The sequence below is a fragment of the Meleagris gallopavo genome, chromosome 1 (assembly GCF_000146605.3).
Source record: "Meleagris gallopavo isolate NT-WF06-2002-E0010 breed Aviagen turkey brand Nicholas breeding stock chromosome 1, Turkey_5.1, whole genome shotgun sequence".
Lineage (NCBI taxonomy): Eukaryota > Metazoa > Chordata > Aves > Galliformes > Phasianidae > Meleagris > Meleagris gallopavo.
In genome coordinates this window covers 121,602,538-121,621,739 of record NC_015011.2, presented here as the reverse complement: position 1 = coordinate 121,621,739, position 19,202 = coordinate 121,602,538, and positions in this window count along the sequence as shown.

Sequence of the window (19,202 nt, the reverse complement as noted above, 5' to 3'; positions counted from 1 at the left end):
AAAAAAAAAAGTTACTTGTTTCAGGAGGCAGTAGACCCAACTATAACATAAGTTAATGCCAGTTTAAGTAGAAGCATATATTCTTTAAATACATTCAAGCAATAATTAGGCAATTACAAATAACCAAGTGAAAGCCTACAGGCCACAGCTGCTAGCTACCTTATCTCAGCCAGAAATCACCACCTCCTCAGCAGGGCCGTTTAAGCAAACCATTTTATCGCAGTGAAGTGTAAGTGCATACATATTCAATTACTCAATGAGAAATCAGTAGCCTCCAGTAGTAGGGAAGTAACTTCGTTACAGCTCCAAATGGATCTGGAAAGAGCGTATCTGCGCCCACCACTTTGAGCTGTTCTTTGTCCAGAGGCAGATGTCAGAGTTTCTAGTTCATATTGCTCTAGTCCATACTCCTCTCTGGACAATCAAGATAGCATGTGCTTAAAGTACTGTTCTGCACTGAAAAATTATTTTAATTAAAATAGCATCCGGGGGTTCAATATTCTTTGTTTCTTTCTGCCATAGCACATTTGTTCAGTTTCCAAGCTAGAGGGTGCTTTCACTAGCTGCCAGATCCCAAATAAAACATGGGGCCAATAACAGCAGGTTGTCTTCATCTCATGGCATACTTCGCTGCCACTCCATCTTCTGGGGTTGCATATTCCTTGCAAAGAGAGCATCTTCTAATGCCTTTGCACATAAAGCTCAGAGGTGAGCTCAGCTGAGCATGCCTGACAGTACAGCACATCCTGCTTGCTGAACCAGGGCCCTGGACAAAGGGATATATGGGCAGTAAGACACACTTTGGGCTCTAAGTGGATAAGAAGCAACCACTACAAAACACCACCAGTGAGCACAGCAGGACTGCTAAGCAGGAAAGCATAATTTGCACACGGCCACCAAAGCAAGCAGTGATTAAAGATGCAGAGTATTAGTTTTTGTATAGCAATTCACCATGTTGCTCTTTTGTTTCATCAGCTCTCCTGCAGTGGTTTCCAAATTCACATTCAGAGAATATCCCGAGTTGGAAAGGACCCACAAGGATCATCAAGTCCAACTTCTGGCTCTGCACAGGAATACCGCAAAATCAAACCCTATGTCTGAGATCGCTGTGCAGATGCTCCTTGAACTCCAGCACTGGGAGCCGTGCCCACTGCCCTGGGCAGCCCGTTCCATGCCCACCGCCCTGTGGTGCAGCCCCTTTCCCTGTCCCCCAGCTGCCCCTCCCCTGACACAGCTCCATGCCGTTCCCTCGGACCCTGTCGCTGTCACACAGAGCAGAGCTCAGCGCTGCCCCTCCGCTCCCTGTGAGGAGCTGCAGCTGCCACCAGGCCTCCCTCTGTTCTGCGCTGAGCAAACGCAGGGGCCTCAGACACTTTTCACAGTGACAACACAAAAATGGAAACGTAACAAAAGCAGGGGAGAATTTCTAATAAGGCACAGTCTTGGGATCCTGTTGGCCTTTCATATAAACTTTTAGCTCAGTATACTTCAATCCTCCAGAGGAGATTATTGTTAGTTATTTCAGCATATACGTACCACATTTGTTCATTTCATACCTCTAAAGCATCCCAGTCAGACTATTGTGAATCTTCTATGGAAACCCTTACTATGAAGCTGAGTAGATTTAGCTTCATCCACTAGCAAGTGTCAGTGGACACAGTTTTTTCCACAATGCATCTCACGATGCTGCTTGGGTACATAGTTACCCTACAACCAACACAAAATTTCACAAAAACATTTCAGATCCTGCCAATAACCCTTCTGTTCTCCCTGCTCAGAGATTCTGAGCTAGAAGAGCAAGCGTAGGGTTACACAGAAGGTAACCTAGGGACAGGATGGGTCCTGATGGCACTCATATGCAGCATTGCCATGCACAGAAATAAAAGATAAAAGGATTTACAGTGGACTTCTCAAAAGTTCAGAGTGTAACCACAATTTGTAAAAGATATTTTGCAAGTATAGGGCTGATCATTTTGCTGTATTGTAAAAAGAAAAACAAAACAAAACAAAAAAAAATCTGTCCTCTAATAGATACAGCTGATAGTAAAGAGCAGCATCAGCAACTTAACCATGACAGGCAGACCCAGTCAATTCCTGACATTCTCCTCTGCAGGCTCACAGAGGAGCAGGCCCTGAAGGAGAGCTACTTATCATTCCACTGGATGAATTGGTCTGAAATGGAGACCTCCTGATCAGAGCAAATGCAGGCAGGAGAGGACAAAATAAAGATGTTGAGGAGAAAGAGGTCTCAGGAATCAGTACTGTCTGGAATCAGTTTGTCTGAGGATACATCTCTCTCTTCAAGGAAACCATGCACTCAATCCTTAAGAAAAAAATATTGAAGGCACTAATATAGTGCATATGCATACCGCTATTCCAAATTGCAATTGGAAGGATATGATCTGAGGCCTGAATTGCAAGACCAGTTCATGGCCAGCTGTGACTACTTCTAGAAGTTAGGGATTAACGCATTCACATCAGCTGTGACAACACTCGAAACACCTTCTCTAAATCTGTATAGCCAGTAAGAAAAAGATATAGCAAGGACAAAGCATGAGGCTGTGAGTGGATTACAGAAAGATTCGGAATCTCAGGCACCTATCTGCACACAGAATAAACCTCATGCTTTTCATGGCTTTGAAAAGTTGTAACAACAATTTCGGGGCTATTTCTAATAACGTATGGGTTTTTTTTGCTAGTTTCTTAACGAGCCTTAATTAGTCACTCACATACCAGCATCACTGAGCACTGCTGAGCAGCACCGAGGTCACACCGCACTGGGTTTTTCATAATCCTGTTGCAACAGAATGCCTCCGCCTCTCCCACAGCAAACAAGCACATTTCCACAGTTATTCCAAGAGGGTCATCACCCTCTTGGAGTGGGTTTTAATTATCAGAAGGGCTGAAGAGCCACAGAGGAAAACTGGAGAAATTCAGAAGAACTTTATTAAGTTACTTGCTATAAAACAGCTGTTAAGGCTGCCTGGCAAAACTCGGTCAGCCCCATGAGATCCTCTATTTCCTCGCTTCAAATTGAAACCATGGTCATGGGAGTATTCGGAACAAAATCAGTCTTTTCTAATAACTCACTAATCACTACAACTGATACATTGTTTGTACACATGAACAAGGAAACCTGCAACAGCAATGATTGTCTGCTAAAATGATGTATGATTAAAGTCACAGCTTCTGGTACCCCTGCTGTGCACCACTTACCACATCAGAGGTGGTGATGACTAAGAACACAGTTCCTTTAATAAAGCCTACAAGAAGAGGCCATAGTAAAGACAATTCTGCCCCTGAAAGTGCATGTGAAATCTAACTGACAAGCACTTTAATAACATACTGGATACAACATCTCAGCTTTACCTCAACAATGTAATTTGTCCAACAATAGCCAGGTGATTGAGTTTCCGAGGAAGTTTAAAAATTTCCAAGAACATCCCACTACAAACCAGTCTTACCCAAATTAGTCCATTTCTACCAAAAAACAACTCCAAAATTATTGCACAAATCTAAGATTTTCTACATTTATGTACACACTCACTGCTTAGAGCAGCATCAATAGATCCCACTTTTCCTGCAAGCATCAGATCCATTGGGTCTATATGGACTTGCCCAGAAAATTTTGGAATAGCTGATCTAAAAAGTGAGTAAAGCCACCAGTATATGAAGTCACTGAACACAAGTGGATATGTAGAGGATATATCTGCAGTTACCCACAAATGTGGCACTGAGACCAAGCTCAAAGGAAGCACTGGATTTAACTAAATGTGATGCCACATAATTATATGCCAGCTCAGTTCAAGATGTCAGATGCTTTAAAGAATTAAAAAATAAAATAAAATCCACAATTGTTGCCCTGACAAAAATAACCAGGCAAGCAACAGTACACAGCTATGTAAGCCCAGAATTAGAATTACCTTTAGCATTATTGATGATCTGATGAGCACATCCTCAGTAATTTTGCAAATTATACAAAGTTGGAGGGGAAAAGTGTTTATCTGGGTAGGAAGGCCCTACAGAGTGATCTGGACAGGCTGGATCACTGAGATGAAGCCAATGAGATGAGGTTCAACAAGACCAAATACAAGGTCCTGCACTTTAGCCAAAACAACCCCAGGCAATGTTACAGGCTTGAGGCAGAGTGGCTGGAAGACTGTGGAAGAAAAGGACTCTGGGGGAGTTGGTCAACACATGGCTGAACATGAGCCAGCAGTGTGCCCAGTTGCGCAAGAAGGCCAAAGGCATCCTGGCTTGTATCAGAAAACAGCGTAGCCAGTAGGAGCAGGTAGGTGATCATCCCCCTGTACTCAGCCCTAGCAAGGCCACACTTCAAGTACTGTGTTCAGTTTTGGGTCCCTCACTACAAGAAAGATGTGGAGGCCCTGGAATTTATCTAGTGAAGGGCAAGGAAGCTGTTTTTTCTTTTCTTTTTTTTTAAATATATACACACACACACACACCATCCCCTAAGAAATTATACTAAATAGAGACTTTAAATAGAAATTACTGAACTTCTCAATGTGATAGCTTCTTCCTTTTCTACACAAGTTAACTTAAGATTATATCATTTACAGATGATTCAATAATGTAGAGATCCAAATTAATTAACAAAAAAGAGAAATAGTTGTCCATTTACTTAAATCACTTGAACTGCATTTCATTTATTTATTATTCTTTAAGCTGCATCACTGTATATCATTTCAACAGCATCATTCAGGTGAATAAAAATATGAAGCTGGATAGGTAGTAGGTAACAAAGATGGTTAAAAATTCAGAATGTTTCACCTTTTTCAATCGAGAAAGTATTTTCTAATACAGTAGTTTAATATTCATGTTATAGTTCTGAAACTCTCAAGAATTAGAGGTGTGCATGAACTGTAAACATTCATCTTGTAAAAAAAATAATGTGCGTTGTCTTTTTTTTTTTTTTCCATTTTAAAATAGAGTGATGAAGTGAAAGGCTGAAAATGTGACATATTCCACTGAACAGACATTCTTGAGAAATAATGGGCTGTCAAGTCACCTCCCTGGATAGCTGCCACTCAGCACATCAAGCACCCTGCCTTGTTCATAGCATATCTACTGTACTGGATTGGCAGGGGAAATGAGCAGGCTTCACTTTCATCAAGAACTGTAAAAGATTTACATATCCAAGGATATTTAGATCCCAGTATGCAAGATTTCTCTGATCAAAATCTCTCTTATCATGTATATAAGCACGTACAACACACATAGAGACACTGGTCAAAACAGGTGAGAGTATGCAGCTTTCAAAACATGCAAAATTGTTTTGAAATTATCTATATGACATATAGGTAAACGATCATAAGAATCAAAAGCCAAGGGGAACATCTTTAGCATGAAAACACTATCAGAACACAATTTCCATGCAAAATACTAGAAAAACCTTGAGGAAAAAGAAAACAAAACATCAGCCTTCAACTGTGTAGATTTTTTTTCCCCTATACAGCAGGAGTAGCACAGATATAGAATGGCCAGGTAAGGGCTGCATAGAAAGCCAGTGGCTCAAAGTTCTCAGAATTACGATCCCAACTACAGCTAATGGAATTGAATAATTATGTCATTAAATCACAAAAATCAATTCAGAAACAAAGCTAAGACTAACAAAACCTGCTCCTAAATAAGCTGAACTCAATTGTCCCCTCTTGGAGCCATTGTGTTCACAGGTAGACCCAGGAACTTGTGACCTCTCTGGTGAGAAGCCTCGGGAATCTGCAGAACAAACATGCTGTCTAAACACCATCTGACCTAATCCACGTTATTTTAACCATCTGTTCTCTACAATCATTACAATTGGCATTACTTGGCTGCATTCAAGATTTCTGACATGCCTTTGAAGCTCCACGCTATGGGAAGAGGGGTCAGCACATCTTGAGTGGAATGGCATCAACACCCTCCTGCCAAGCCCAGGTGGTCAATGGGATGGCTCACAATACTCACAATAAACCTTCCTGCAATGGGAATCTTTTATCACATAAGAGAAACTTTGGTAAATCCCTATCCCTTTGAGCTGCAAAGAGCACTTGTAAAGCAATCAATGACTCAGCTCAGCCGGGTGGCAGAGTGTTTGAATTACCTGAAACAACAGCTGAGAGAGGTGTGACCTTTCTCAGCTAAGAGCAATAAGCTGTTGATTTTGAAAACTAAACGATAAATGAAAATCAGCTTTGTTAATGACCTAATGAAATTACCAGAAGAGGGAAGATCACATCTGAAGCAAGCAGCATGAGTAGATTATGATCAGAATTTACAGTAACGTCAATGGTATTTTTCCCCCAGATTTAACCTAGCCAGGAAAAACAATATTTAATTGTGCATCTCAAGCCCAGTCTCCTACTGTAGTACAAAACATTCTGTAAATTACCCAAGTGCACCCGTAGAACGAGGTAAGTGTCTCCACTTCTTTCCCTGAGAAACTACTACAGGATGTTATGGTTAAATTTTTCATTCAAATTTCAGGTCAAAGAGCACACTCCTTCAGGTCATCTCTTGGTATGCTAAGACTGTCCTTTAACTCAACCAGTTTTCAGTGTTCCCTCGCTTTTATTCTCAGACAGGTAGTAATCAAATCTTCTCAGGCTTTGTTTTCTTAAACCAAATAGCCAAACCCTTAATCTCACTTCCTTGGAAGTCCTCTTCTTCTTTTCGCAGCACTTCTACTTGTCTGATTAGCCCAGTCTTTCCCTCCCCTTAAGAAAGGGGTATCTTAATCCCATTTTTTGTAGATTGCAAGTCCAAGCTTTGAGTCATCAGCATATTTTGTTCGTACAATTACTCTGTTCCAAAGGTCTGTTTTACTAAATTGGTCCTAAGACCAACAGGAATTTCACTAGTAGTTTCCCTCTAGCTAACATTTCCTCTTTCAACACTAATTGTTGTCATATTCCTATTAGCCAATTCCTTACTCATTTCAGATGATTTTCTACTAATCCAACTTGTTTTATATAACAGTCCTCTACATAATAAAATTAAAGCTAGTTAAAAAACTATATATCAAAATATATTCTATTAAAGGAAAAACCGAGGCAAATATTTCGTTAAGTCATCTTCAAGCTATGTAAAACAACCAAAGCTGTTATACAGTAAAAGTCTCCTCTAAATGACCTGTCCTCCAGTGGGGACTACGTGTTTCCCTTTCCCTTCTCTCCTCCTCCCAGTTTGAGCACCAACGATGGTATAAGCATGATTTTGAACCTCAGCTGCAGTTATTTCCATTGTAGGAGCACTCATGTCAAAGCTGATTTGGAAGTACGTTGGCTTCTCAGCTTAAACTGGTGATGAAAGTATTTTTATGCCAATTGTTGAAAATTTCCTCTCAACTGATAGACCTTTTCTTCTGCTCACATTGCTGTGGGGGTAGCTGTCTCTAGCTGGGAGGTGGGGACTGATAACTTCTCAAACTGCTGAAGCAGGGTTTCTCAGGACACATTCTGCAACATCCTAAAGGTGGTGTTTTAAGCTGATCTACCCAAGTCAGAAGGCTCAGTGAATTAAAGGCAGCTGAAGGTGTACTTCCAAATTATAGCTAATGATGAAATACCACCAAGAGATGAAGTGCTCTCCTATTCAGCTCATTACCGACAGCACCAGCTCTTGCCTAAACTTACACCAGCTGATAGAAGGAATTCACACAGATGAAAAACTACCACTTGATTTTTCTTCAAAAGTTCGTTTACCTTTCTCAACTAGTTTGCCATTGGTACCAGCGCTAGCAAAGCAGTTTAAAATTTACCTGAAATAACAATTGGCAATTGAGATGCCTAAAAAAACAGTTCTAAAACCAATTACAATGCAAGCCATAAACCCTATGTTGTGGGTTCAAAAGGAGCCTGTGGGCCCAGATCACAGTGGGGGAGCTCCTATCCCCACCTGTCAGCTTTGTCCCTCTGTCTTTTATCCTTTCTCCTTGTAATAATGACAACAAAATGGGATATTCCTCTGCTCAAATGGCATGGAAGACGACACAGGTGGTTAAGCATTACCATCCAAAACTACTGCCCCTATTTTGTGCAATGACTAAAGTCACGCTGATGAAATGAACCAGAGATTCAGGGTTGGGATGATTGCAAATACAGCTTTCCTGTTCTGAGAAGATGATGGCTATTCTGGTCCTTCTTTACTCATATATTCATGTAAGTCTTGCATTCATTTCTAAAAAAATCCAAATGTGCTAATTTTTTTTTCCCCCCACAGGAATGCATTTCTTGTATGTAGTAATAAGAAAACCTGAGTTCTTGTTGATACCAGTTTCAAGCAAGTATACCTAGGTACTTGCATAAATCTTGAAAAACTGGGTACTAAATCATGTTTGTTGTGAAAATAACACTGTTTGTTAATGTCTTTTTGGTTCTTGATGCTTCTCAGTGCCTCACAAAACTACAAAAAAAAAAAAAAAAATCAGAGGCTGAAAGAACAGTTAATAGCAGATAGTTGTACTTAAGATGAAAATTCCCGAATTCTCTGAATTTATTCTTACTAAACCTAAGCGATCTCACCCAGATACACCAGTTGATTTCCAAACACTTCAGGGACAATGACTATCAACAGTAATTCATTACTTTTGAGAAAGAACCTCAGCATAGGGACAGAGCTTTTGCAGTATGTGGCCTGTGTTGTCTAAGATACTGTACCAGAAATACTAAAATGCTCTGGGAGATTGAAACCTTTGAACCTTCAGAATGGAAAAAAATCTACAGTAGGAATGAAAATATTTCCTGTTTGCTAGCACAACTCTAGAAGCAGGCAAATACACTAGGCCATCAGTCAGCAGATGATTTTCCTCATACAATACATCACTGCAAATGAGATATGCTAATATTTTCTGTGCTTTCTTCTCAAGATTTCTGGTGACAAAAGGGTGAACACTGTTAGCAACATAAGACAGTCTTGCCGTATCACTTATTCTATGTATTTGAGTGAATGACTTTACCTACTCAAGAAGTGCAGTAATCTCTTAGTATACATTGCTTTAAGGGGTTTATTGTTACCATGAAAAAGGGTAAAGGTGAATAAGTTCTTGTTTATGTACTTAGCATACATTCTTGACACGCAATCAGGAAACTCCTTTAAAAGTATTTCCAAACACATCTCCAATACTGTAAATCCTGTTAACGTACATCTTTCAAGATGATTGTGCCCTCTGAAGTAAGACAAGTTCTTACTCTTGTAGAGTAGCTAAAACTTCATTATGTCTGTTGAAGGATTGGACTCTGGCACCTTCTGCTTCACTTACCCTGAACTTGACCACACTAGCCAGGTAAGATCTAAGATCTTACTAAGACAACAAGCACATTTAAGAATTACATCATCTTTGAGGTTCCTTCCAATTGAAGCCATTTTTTGATCCTATGAACTCTTTCCATGGGCTAAATCTATGCCAAAAGCATTAAGTTAAAGCAACATGGAAATGTGTAAAAAGAAGACCTGGTAGCAGAGCCAGATGGACCTTATCCTGCAGACCACAGCTCTACAAATCCTCTGGCAGCAACAATGGCCCAAGCAGTTTTGGTCCCATCTCCTTGGGCTTCATTCCGTCCTCCACTCCAGAATGAGCACCGTCATCCACCATCATACAGATGTATCTGCTTGCAAGTTTGTACTGAGAAGCAGATCACTGTGCAGCCCTAGCACATCCCCACTGCCAGCCAAGACAGTGGTTTCAGCGCAGCAGAGAGGATGACAGATTGGAGTATGGGGGGTAAACATGGGGACTGTGTTAGATACCAGTGCGAGATGATGGCAGGAGTTTTGATACTTTATCAGAAAACTCTGTGTCATTAGTTTACAGGATTGATCTGTTCTCAAATCCCTCTGGGTAGAAAACGTTGACACTAGAAAAAAAAAAAATTGCTGAAAAAATAAAAACTGTGTTTCCCTCTCCTACAATCAGAAACCCTGAGAAATATTACATTTATTTTGCTTTCAATGAACTCCATGAGCCAGCAGTCTGCCTTTGTGAACGAGAAGGCCTATGGTATCCTGAGGAGCGTTAAATAGGGTATAACCAGCAGGAGGTGATCCACCCCCTCTACTCTGCCCTCATGAGGCTACACCTGGAGCACTGTGTCACTGTGTCTAGTTCTGAGCTACCCAGTTCAAAAAAAAAAAAAAAAGCAAAACAGGGAGCTTCTGGAGAAGTTCTTTCTGTATGAAGAAAGGCTGAAAGATCAGGGACTCTTCAGCCTGGAGAAGTGAAGGTCAAGAAGGAATCTTATCAACACTTATAAATATCTAAAGGGCAGGAGTCAAGTGGATGGGCCCAGGATCTGTTCAGTGATGCCCAGTAATAGGACAAGAGGCAACAGGCACCAACTGGAACACAGGAAGTTCCACCTGAACATGAGAAAAACCTTAGTTACTGTGAAGGTAACAGAGCACTGAACAGACTGCCCAGAGAGGTGGTGGAGTCTCCTTCTCTGGAGATATTCAAAACCCACCTGGACGCTTTCCTGTGAGACCTACTGTAGGGAACCTACTTTAGCAGGGAGTTGGACTACATGATGATTTCCAGAGATCCCTTCCAACTCCTACAATTCTGTGGATCTGTGAAATCCATCCCAGAATCTGAAACTTAAAATAGTTATCCAGAAGCTGTGCTGCTAGTCCCTTGTTTCATTATTTTTTCCCTACCAGTTAATTTATGCTATTAATTTATTGGCTTTATTTTTGTATAAACATAATGAATAGGAAGAATTGTGTAAATATTTTTAATACAAATATAATGGTAAATGATTTGTAAGCAAAAGTTGACCTCAAGTTTCTCTAATTTGTGCTGAGGACAACTGAAAAAAACCAAGATGCTATGTTTTATAAAACAAAATCTGATTCTGTACAACATCTTCTATGTTCTGGACCATCCAGCCCTACCAAGAATGATTTAAGCTGGAGTATCCTGGTAGGGAGATGTTTTTGTAACTTTAGATACTCTGAAGCGTAAGTTTGAAACTTCATATTACAGTATTTTATCTGTAACAGTAAGGAACAAAAGAACTACTTCAGCTGAAAGATAAAGCAAAGTAAAAACATTATTGCATAGTAGTCCAGCTAACAAGCAGTAACAGAGAAACCAATGAAATCAAAGCAAGTTTAACTATTTCAAAAAATGCAAAGAGAACACAAATCTAATCAAAGGATCAAATAAATGTAAGGAACTTCCCATTCTGTGTAAGATCCATCTTCTCTGGTTCTATATGCCTTAGCCCTAATGACATTCAACAAAATATTGTTTTTCTGATAGCTTATGTTCAAAGACTGTGAGATGACCAAATCCTACGCAATAGCAGACACTTTTCACCCCAGGTTCTTTATTAAAGAACAAAAGCAAAAAGAAGCAGAAGATGCAACTTCGGAACATATCTGTATTTTCAGACCTTCAAAGTTTGGTTACTGTCAGCCTAAACCTAGAGATATGCTTATTTACAAATAACTAAAAACAAACCAGCTGCAGATCAGATGAAGAAATGCAAACAAATTCTTACTGCTTACTAGCAAGATATCAGGAGGCACAGAAGCACCACAACATAAAGTTACTAAGAGATAGTGTTGTCATTCCTGGATTCTGAATTATGCAGCTCTAACTTCACTAATGCAATTACTTTATTTTAGCAAGTTTATCAAAACTTGGAAATCCCTCTGTCTAATTAAGTTCTGATACTTTGAAATTGAATTCCTAAAGAGCTACTATGTAGCTAGGTTTCCCAGTGCTACATCAAAAAATTTTACTTTATTGAAAACGGAAATCATAAGGCAAGACGCCTACGGATATACAAGTAAATTCAGATTCAGCTAATAGCTAAATGCTCCTACTCAAGAGATCAGTGGCAATTAAGACTGATGTTCTCTATGCTAAATGTACTTCCTTTTAAGGGCAAACAACTCATTTATTCTCATGCATGTCTGTTTCATTATTATATACACAGAAATGGTCAGAATGTAAGATCTCGAAAACAGGTATAACAGTAAGTGGGCATCACAGTCAACTATGTCCAACAAATGAAGAGACTACACAGCTGTGATGTAGGATACACCACAGCAGGCAATACTGAAGAAATGGGGCTGACATCATCTTATTCCTCATTGTGAATCGTCTGGTGGCAAATACCCAAGTTCCTGTCATAGTCAACAAGACTGCCTACAGATTTTTCTCTTAGAAGTCATTGGGAAGACACAGCAACAAACCTGGCATTACAATTTGTTTTTCCTCCCAGCTGAGTGCTGGCTGCTTCGTTGAGAAGAGCCTTAGCTCGCTTTTTCCCCTGCTCCTCAGAATTAATACACAGAAACAGCTGTTCACTTGAGTGAACGCTGTCTTAAGAGGTGAGCCTCAGCCTCCTGACCATTCTTCTTCAGAAATATATTAGTTTGCTAGTATCTGGCTAAGACAGCAACCTACCAAACTCCTGAAATAGTGTATCAATGAAAAAAAAAAAAAAAAAAAAGAAGAACATTTGCTCATGCAATTGCATCATAGCACATTTGAAGCAATCCTTGGTCATCTGGTTCAATCCTTGGGGGTTGAAATCCTTGGGGGTTGAACCAGATGATCTCCAGAGGTTCCTTCTAACCCCCATGATTCTGTGAAAAAAGTACAGGATAGATGAATATCATATCCTGAAGAAGTAAGGTATGAAAATATTAGAGGAAAAAAGAATATCATGGTTCAAGGGGAAAACAAAATCAGTTTGGGTAGAAATATGAGAAAATGAACCCAATATAGAATAAAGTACATAAAATTATGAAGAAAGGATGACACCAGTGAATACTTTATAGCACCAAAGATAAACAACTATATTGCATCCACTCTCAAAGAGCATACAATACCACTTCCTAACAAGAAAAATAGAACCACATTCTACTTCTACTTTAGAGTTGGTTCCGAAATACACTTCCTCACTGCTGTGACTACATCTCATGCAACATAGCCTAATACTGCTATGGGACACATCAGCTGCCATGCCTGTTCCATTGTGCCTGAAAGCAAATAACATTAGGAGTTCCTCCCAGCACAGAGATCATGCTGCTCTGCTACATGAGAAACGTATATGCTAGCAGAGCCTTTGAAAAGTCCTTCCTGGAATATGGTTATGTATCCTCTGCACTCCCTTGTCCTGTGATCTCTACCACTGAACTAACGTGAACCATTACTTGATTCCTGTTACAGGCGTGTTCCTTCTGGATTTCCAGTGCTCAGGAATGCCTTGCATTCCAAAATATAGATCTGAAATAGAGATTGCAGAAAACTCAGATATCTGCAGAAGGGGAGACAGAACTAGCAGTGAGCATGGGGCTCAATCATTCTTCAGTGCAAGAGGATAATGGGAATGATAATCACGTTGTTTGCAGTACTGTGACTTAAGCTAAAGAACACACTTAGCAGGCAGCCCCATGAACAATTCTTTCCCTATTGCTTAAAAGGTCTCCAAGTTTCCCCTGCCAACTCTGATGTGTGGAGGTGGAGTGGAAACACAGAGACCCTATGAGAAACATAAAAGAAAGGCTCCTCTCTTGTCTGCTTAAAACATTAGCCTTGATGCTTCATTAACCCTTTGCTAACAGTCCTGCCAACTGAAATGTTACTGGCACATCACGCAATGGGAATTACATGCCAGGAACAGACTGCTAGGAAAGGAGTCGCCAGAAACATATCACTGAGTGCTCTTAACGCTCCATTGCTTCACCTCTTCAGTTGTGTGCTTGGAAGCAGATATTCTCAAGTACATTCCCCTCTCAGAGTAGTATGAGATCAGAGTATAACCCCTTCATAAGGGATTGCTTACACAGACTCATCTGCTTGGCTATAGGAAAGGATACCTTTGTCTGTAAGGTTTGCTGAACCCCAATTGAGAGCTACATACATGATAGATACAAATAAAGATGTTTTCCTGATTTGTTTAAGCCACTGTTAGTGCAACTGCTTCCTAAACTGATGGTGACACCGTCCCAACACTTCCATCTTCACATTCCCAATCTCTTCCCAGAGCACTGTTAAAAATTGTGTGATTGCGTGATAAATGCAACAACTTGCTGAAAACTAACCCAGCAGTAAAAAAACACATCATAATAATTTTCAGGTGGATCAGTTCTCTATCCAGCAATCACTATACAGCTGTGTCTTTACTAAGTGCTAACAGAGAGTAAGCTGAAGGAGCACTAATTGCCTTAAATTAAATTGCAACCTAAGGAGACCTAATTTTAAAATAACATTAGATTAGCTTCGAGTTTTATTGTAAGTGGGTCTGAAGAACTTAAAATATCAGCCCAGTTAATGGAATGGTACTACACAATAACATTCACTTGCAGAATAGGAGGGACACTACAACACTCTCATCACTGAGACACAGTAAGCCCTTGAGAATTAAGGGTGTCTGCGTCATGTTGTATTAACAGCGCTGTACAGACAAGCAATTATTATCTGAAAGTCATGATACAAACACCCTTCCAGAAACACCAAGGCCAACGACTTGTGAGAAGTAAAGAATCTGAATCTCTTTGAAGATGTTATACTTTTGTGCATCAATTAGGTTGTTATCATGATACTTTTATCTGGAGGAACAGCTGGCTCTGACATCTTCACAGCTTTATTTTGATTTTTTATTATCTGTACTATTAGAAATGTTTTTCTGTGAGGTTCACTGTTATCTTACTAAATGTCTAATCCCATAGGGTACAGCAGACACTACCCAACTTCTAGTGTTAAATCCAGCCACACAATTCTACCTGATGTTAAGTTTTGCTCTTGTCTAATATGGCCAGGATTGAATTATGAGAAAATGGCAGTAGGATTACAAGCATCCTAAAACAAAGCACATATCAAATAGTGTAAAATCTTTAAGTAAAACAACCATCAGAAGCACCTAATTGTGAGAAATACTTGTGACTATCCCATGCCAAAGACAAGGAGACACTGCTTCCAAAAATCAACTGTGGCACATTTCTGTTCTCAACAGGAAGAGCTCAGCAGAGGGGGGCACATCAGTACTGACAGGATGAAATCACCAGCATGGCAAATGAGTTTAACCTCTTGAATAGCAGCCCTGTCACTGCGCCTAAAAGGCAGCATCATTTCTTCAGTTCAGACAAAAGCAGGAAAAAAATCCCTCAGTGACCATGAAAAAGAGTTTTATTTGCTTTCAGTTTACACGTTTTGGATGTTTCACTAAGAGACAGTGACCAGGAAGGATTCAAACTATTAAAAAAAAGAAAAAAGAGGAGAAATGACTTACTGTAGCCCCTGTCTCAGCAAGGCCACAGTAGGGCATGGCTCCAGCTCCTGCCCATGCCCCCCCACCCAGCCAGACCCACCAGCAAGTCCAGATCCTGGTCTGGCCATGATTCATCGCAGGGGAGGTGCTTGATGCTGGGTCCAGGGCTGCCCTAGTACCCCCATCTGCCTGTTCTTGGCTTGGAGGAGCTGGGACCCTGGCATTCAGGATTGTGAACCGGGGCACAGATATATTTTCGACAACAGAAGGTCCCACACTTGTGGCCTGTGGGAGTTCTACAGGTTGTGCTGTTTGTGTACTCAAATCCACTCAACAGCCTCCACAGGTAGAGGAGAATGAGGCAAAAACATGACTAAAGAGTACTAGCTGCCTGTCCTCAAACTGTCTTCCAGCAACATTTCTAATAATCTTGCATTCCTTTTTTAAACACAGCACCAAGCACCACCATGACATAAACCTGTGGAATGGTTATGCAGCAACTACCTGCATTGGTTGTCCACTGAGTTAGGAGTTGTCATTTGTTGAGATCCCTGAGCACTAACTTTGGTACCTAAAATGTGGTCCCAATAATTAGGGCTACCCAAACTAAGCTAAGAACCAGATGAGCTTAGATTTAGAAGACTAGATTATAACATGTGAAGGGCCCCACATGTGCCAGTAGCCCAGACATGGGGCCTTGAGCACATACGTGGGAGTCTCCTGATGCCCTCCACCTACATCCTCAAGGATTCTGCTCGCTATCAAAACAGTATGGCTCATACACTTTTGCCCAACTTGCCCTAAGCCATAACATCCTCTCCTTTTTGGTAACTCTTCCACTGCTTGGGCATTTTTAAGCCAAAAAGCTTAATTCAGCTATCCCTCACGTCACTTTCCACCAAGATACAATCACATGTACCTTGCTACTATGTGCTAGGCTGCTGCTTTTTGGGTGCTATTTGCCATTGCAAAGCACATACTAGTAGCCACCTGAGCCAACCTACAGGTTTGCTGCTGGAAAGCAAGGGACCTCCTCTTCATATGAATTTGTCCTCCACTCTACCGATGCCAGGCAGCGGCAGGAAGAAGGGAGCCCCATAAACCTTTTCATGGGCAGCCCTAGGCCAGCTAAAGGTAATTATGAGAGTGCTCTGGTGCTGCAGTCCCCCAGTCACACATCTCTTTCTCCTTCTGCATGTCAATGCAAACATACACTTGGGGAAGCAGCTCATGGCAAGCCAGTTCATTGCACAGCCTCCTGACGTAGGAGAGGGGCTACCTGCCAACCTACTGTTAGTGGAAAAGCAGTGACACAAGTCAGAGTGTTGTGTCAGAGTGCTACAGTATGTTGTGGTTCTTCCTAGCTGGCAACCTGTCCACTTGGACTACCATCACAAAACTCTTGTGCTTTTTAAGCCCATGGCTTACCCAAATAAGAGTAATTTGTGAGTAATTTCTACTGGGAAAGAATCCATTTAGCTCGCTGCTTTCCCCTTGGGCTCAGCCTTGGTGACTAATACACGATAATCTTAGATTCTCAACAAGACTTGTTCTGTAGCAGCTTATGTACATCAGGGCCCAAAGGGAACAGGGCTGTACTTCCTGTTTCTCTGTGACAGATTAGATATTGCCCCAACAACGCAGATTGCCTGAGAGCTTTCTGTCACTAATACTGAAACTGTTTAGAACGGAAAGTTTTCAGTTTCTGAAAGTACAAAGATCATCATTTTGGATTTGGTGCTTTCAAAACCATTCTGACTGAACAGCAACCAAAAAAAAAGAAATGGCACTTCATGGTTCAGAAGTAGTTAATAAACTAACACTCAAATTAAGTTTTTGTCCAATTTAGGCAAAACATCTTGTTTTTCCCATCCTTGCAAAGCTTGCTTGAAATCAGTAATGCCAGTTGATTTATTTTAACAAATTATCAGTAGTACAGACTTGTCTACATGGGGATTATTCTGGAATAACTATACATAAACTAGGACATATACTCCTGCAGAAAACTATACAGATACAGCTACCACTTAAATCACACCTCACTCTAGTCTGTCTGGTAGAACAAGCTTAAATACTGCAATTTCATGATCTGGTCTGAGAACAACTTAATTGCCTCAGAGGCAAAGTGAATAATTTCTAGTTAAGTCTATTTCTGCCACCTTTTTTTCTCTAAAATGCTAGAGGAATAATCCAAGTTAAAATCTCTCTCTCTCTTTATATGTATCTATAGACATATATATATATATATACACACACACACATAAATACACACACATTACACTTTTTTTTTTTTTCTAAACACAAGGTTTGACAGTTGAACTGGATCACCACAGAGAAGTGCCAAGATTAAGCGGGAGGGACAATACAACTGGTCCAGGGAAGAAAGTTCTCTTTTACTCCAATGGCCAAGATGAGTTCAAGCTGGGCTTCTGTTTTTCTAATTTTCTCCCTGCACATCCTAACAACTTCTTTGTACTGCCCTTCTTTTAGAGGTGAGCTATCTATCTGACCCATTCATAAGGTGGCAAGAACACCAGGAGCCAAAATTGCTTCAGAGTTAAAGATTTTTGCAGCCCCACACACACTCTCATTTTAAACACCACTCTCCTTGAGTCTTAGTTATATTTACTTGTGCCAAGCTTACACTTTTGCATCATAGCAAGTGCATTTCTCTGTGAATTTGACAAGCAGAGTAATAACTCTTCTTTCTTCATATGATCCTAATCTTTGGCAGAAATCTCAAGAAAAACTATTTTCAGAAAATGACTTTGATAAGTGCAAACAATTCAGTGCCATTTTCATACCAATGTGCTTTCAACTATCATTAAGTCTGCATGAGAACAACAACCAGAAAACTACTGGAGCACACTGAACCCCAACTGAAGTTTTTACCGTCTGTCATTTTCTATCATACATTAAAATAAAAAAGCCAAAATGAACTAAATTTTTGGCATGCACAACCACTGTATTCAGAATTGTTACCCAACAGTTTTTCATGAGACATACATACGTTGATTCTTACATACAGAATGAGTTTAACTGTGAAAGATTGGGACCTAAACTAGTGTGTTGCTACTCTTTTGGAAGTACTGAGGAATAAGGAGAACAGAGATGAACAAGTGAATAAAGAAAATATTGCAAACTGCTTGATCCCATACAAACCCTTAAGAAGAAAGAGAGCAATTTTGCCCTGGTGGCCAAAAAGGCCAATAGCATCCTGGGGTCCACTGAAAAGAGTGTGACCAGCAGGTCAAGGGAGGTGATCCTCCCCCTCTACTCTGCCACGGTCAGACCTCACCAGGGCTCTGTATTGAGTTCTGGGCTCCCTGGTACAAAAAAACACAGGCATCTCCTAGAGAGAGTCTAGCAGAGGGTCACAAAGATGATGGCCGACCAATTTTCAGTGGTCTGTGGGGACAGGACAAAGGGAAATGGACATAAACTGGAGCATAGGATGTTCTGCATTAACATGGAAAGGAACTTCTTCACAGTGAGGGCGATGGAGCACTAGAACAGGCTGCCCAAGGAGGTTGTGGATTCTCCTTCTCCAGAGATATTGAAGACCCATCTGGTTGCCTGTCTGTGCAGCCTGCTGTAGGGGGCCTGCTTTGCATGGAGTTGGACTCGATCTCTGGAGGTCCCTTCCAGTCCTTATAATTCTGTGATTCTGTGAAAAGTGAATTGTTATGCTGTCCTTGGGCACTGATGTGTGTTCATTTTAAACTAGGAAAGACTATCAAACAGAAGGCTTTTAAAATTGATAACGTATATGCTCATCTTCACGAGTAAGAAAAGTCTAGACTTCCTATTCCTGTAGGGAAGATTACTGTTCTGAACAGTGTGCCCTTCACAACTACTGCTGGATTTGTTCCCTCAGGAAAGATCACATCAGAGCCAACTTTGTCAGATTCACACGTTATTGAAATCCACTAGGAACCTTTTAGCATTATTCTTCCACACACACACAACAAAAAA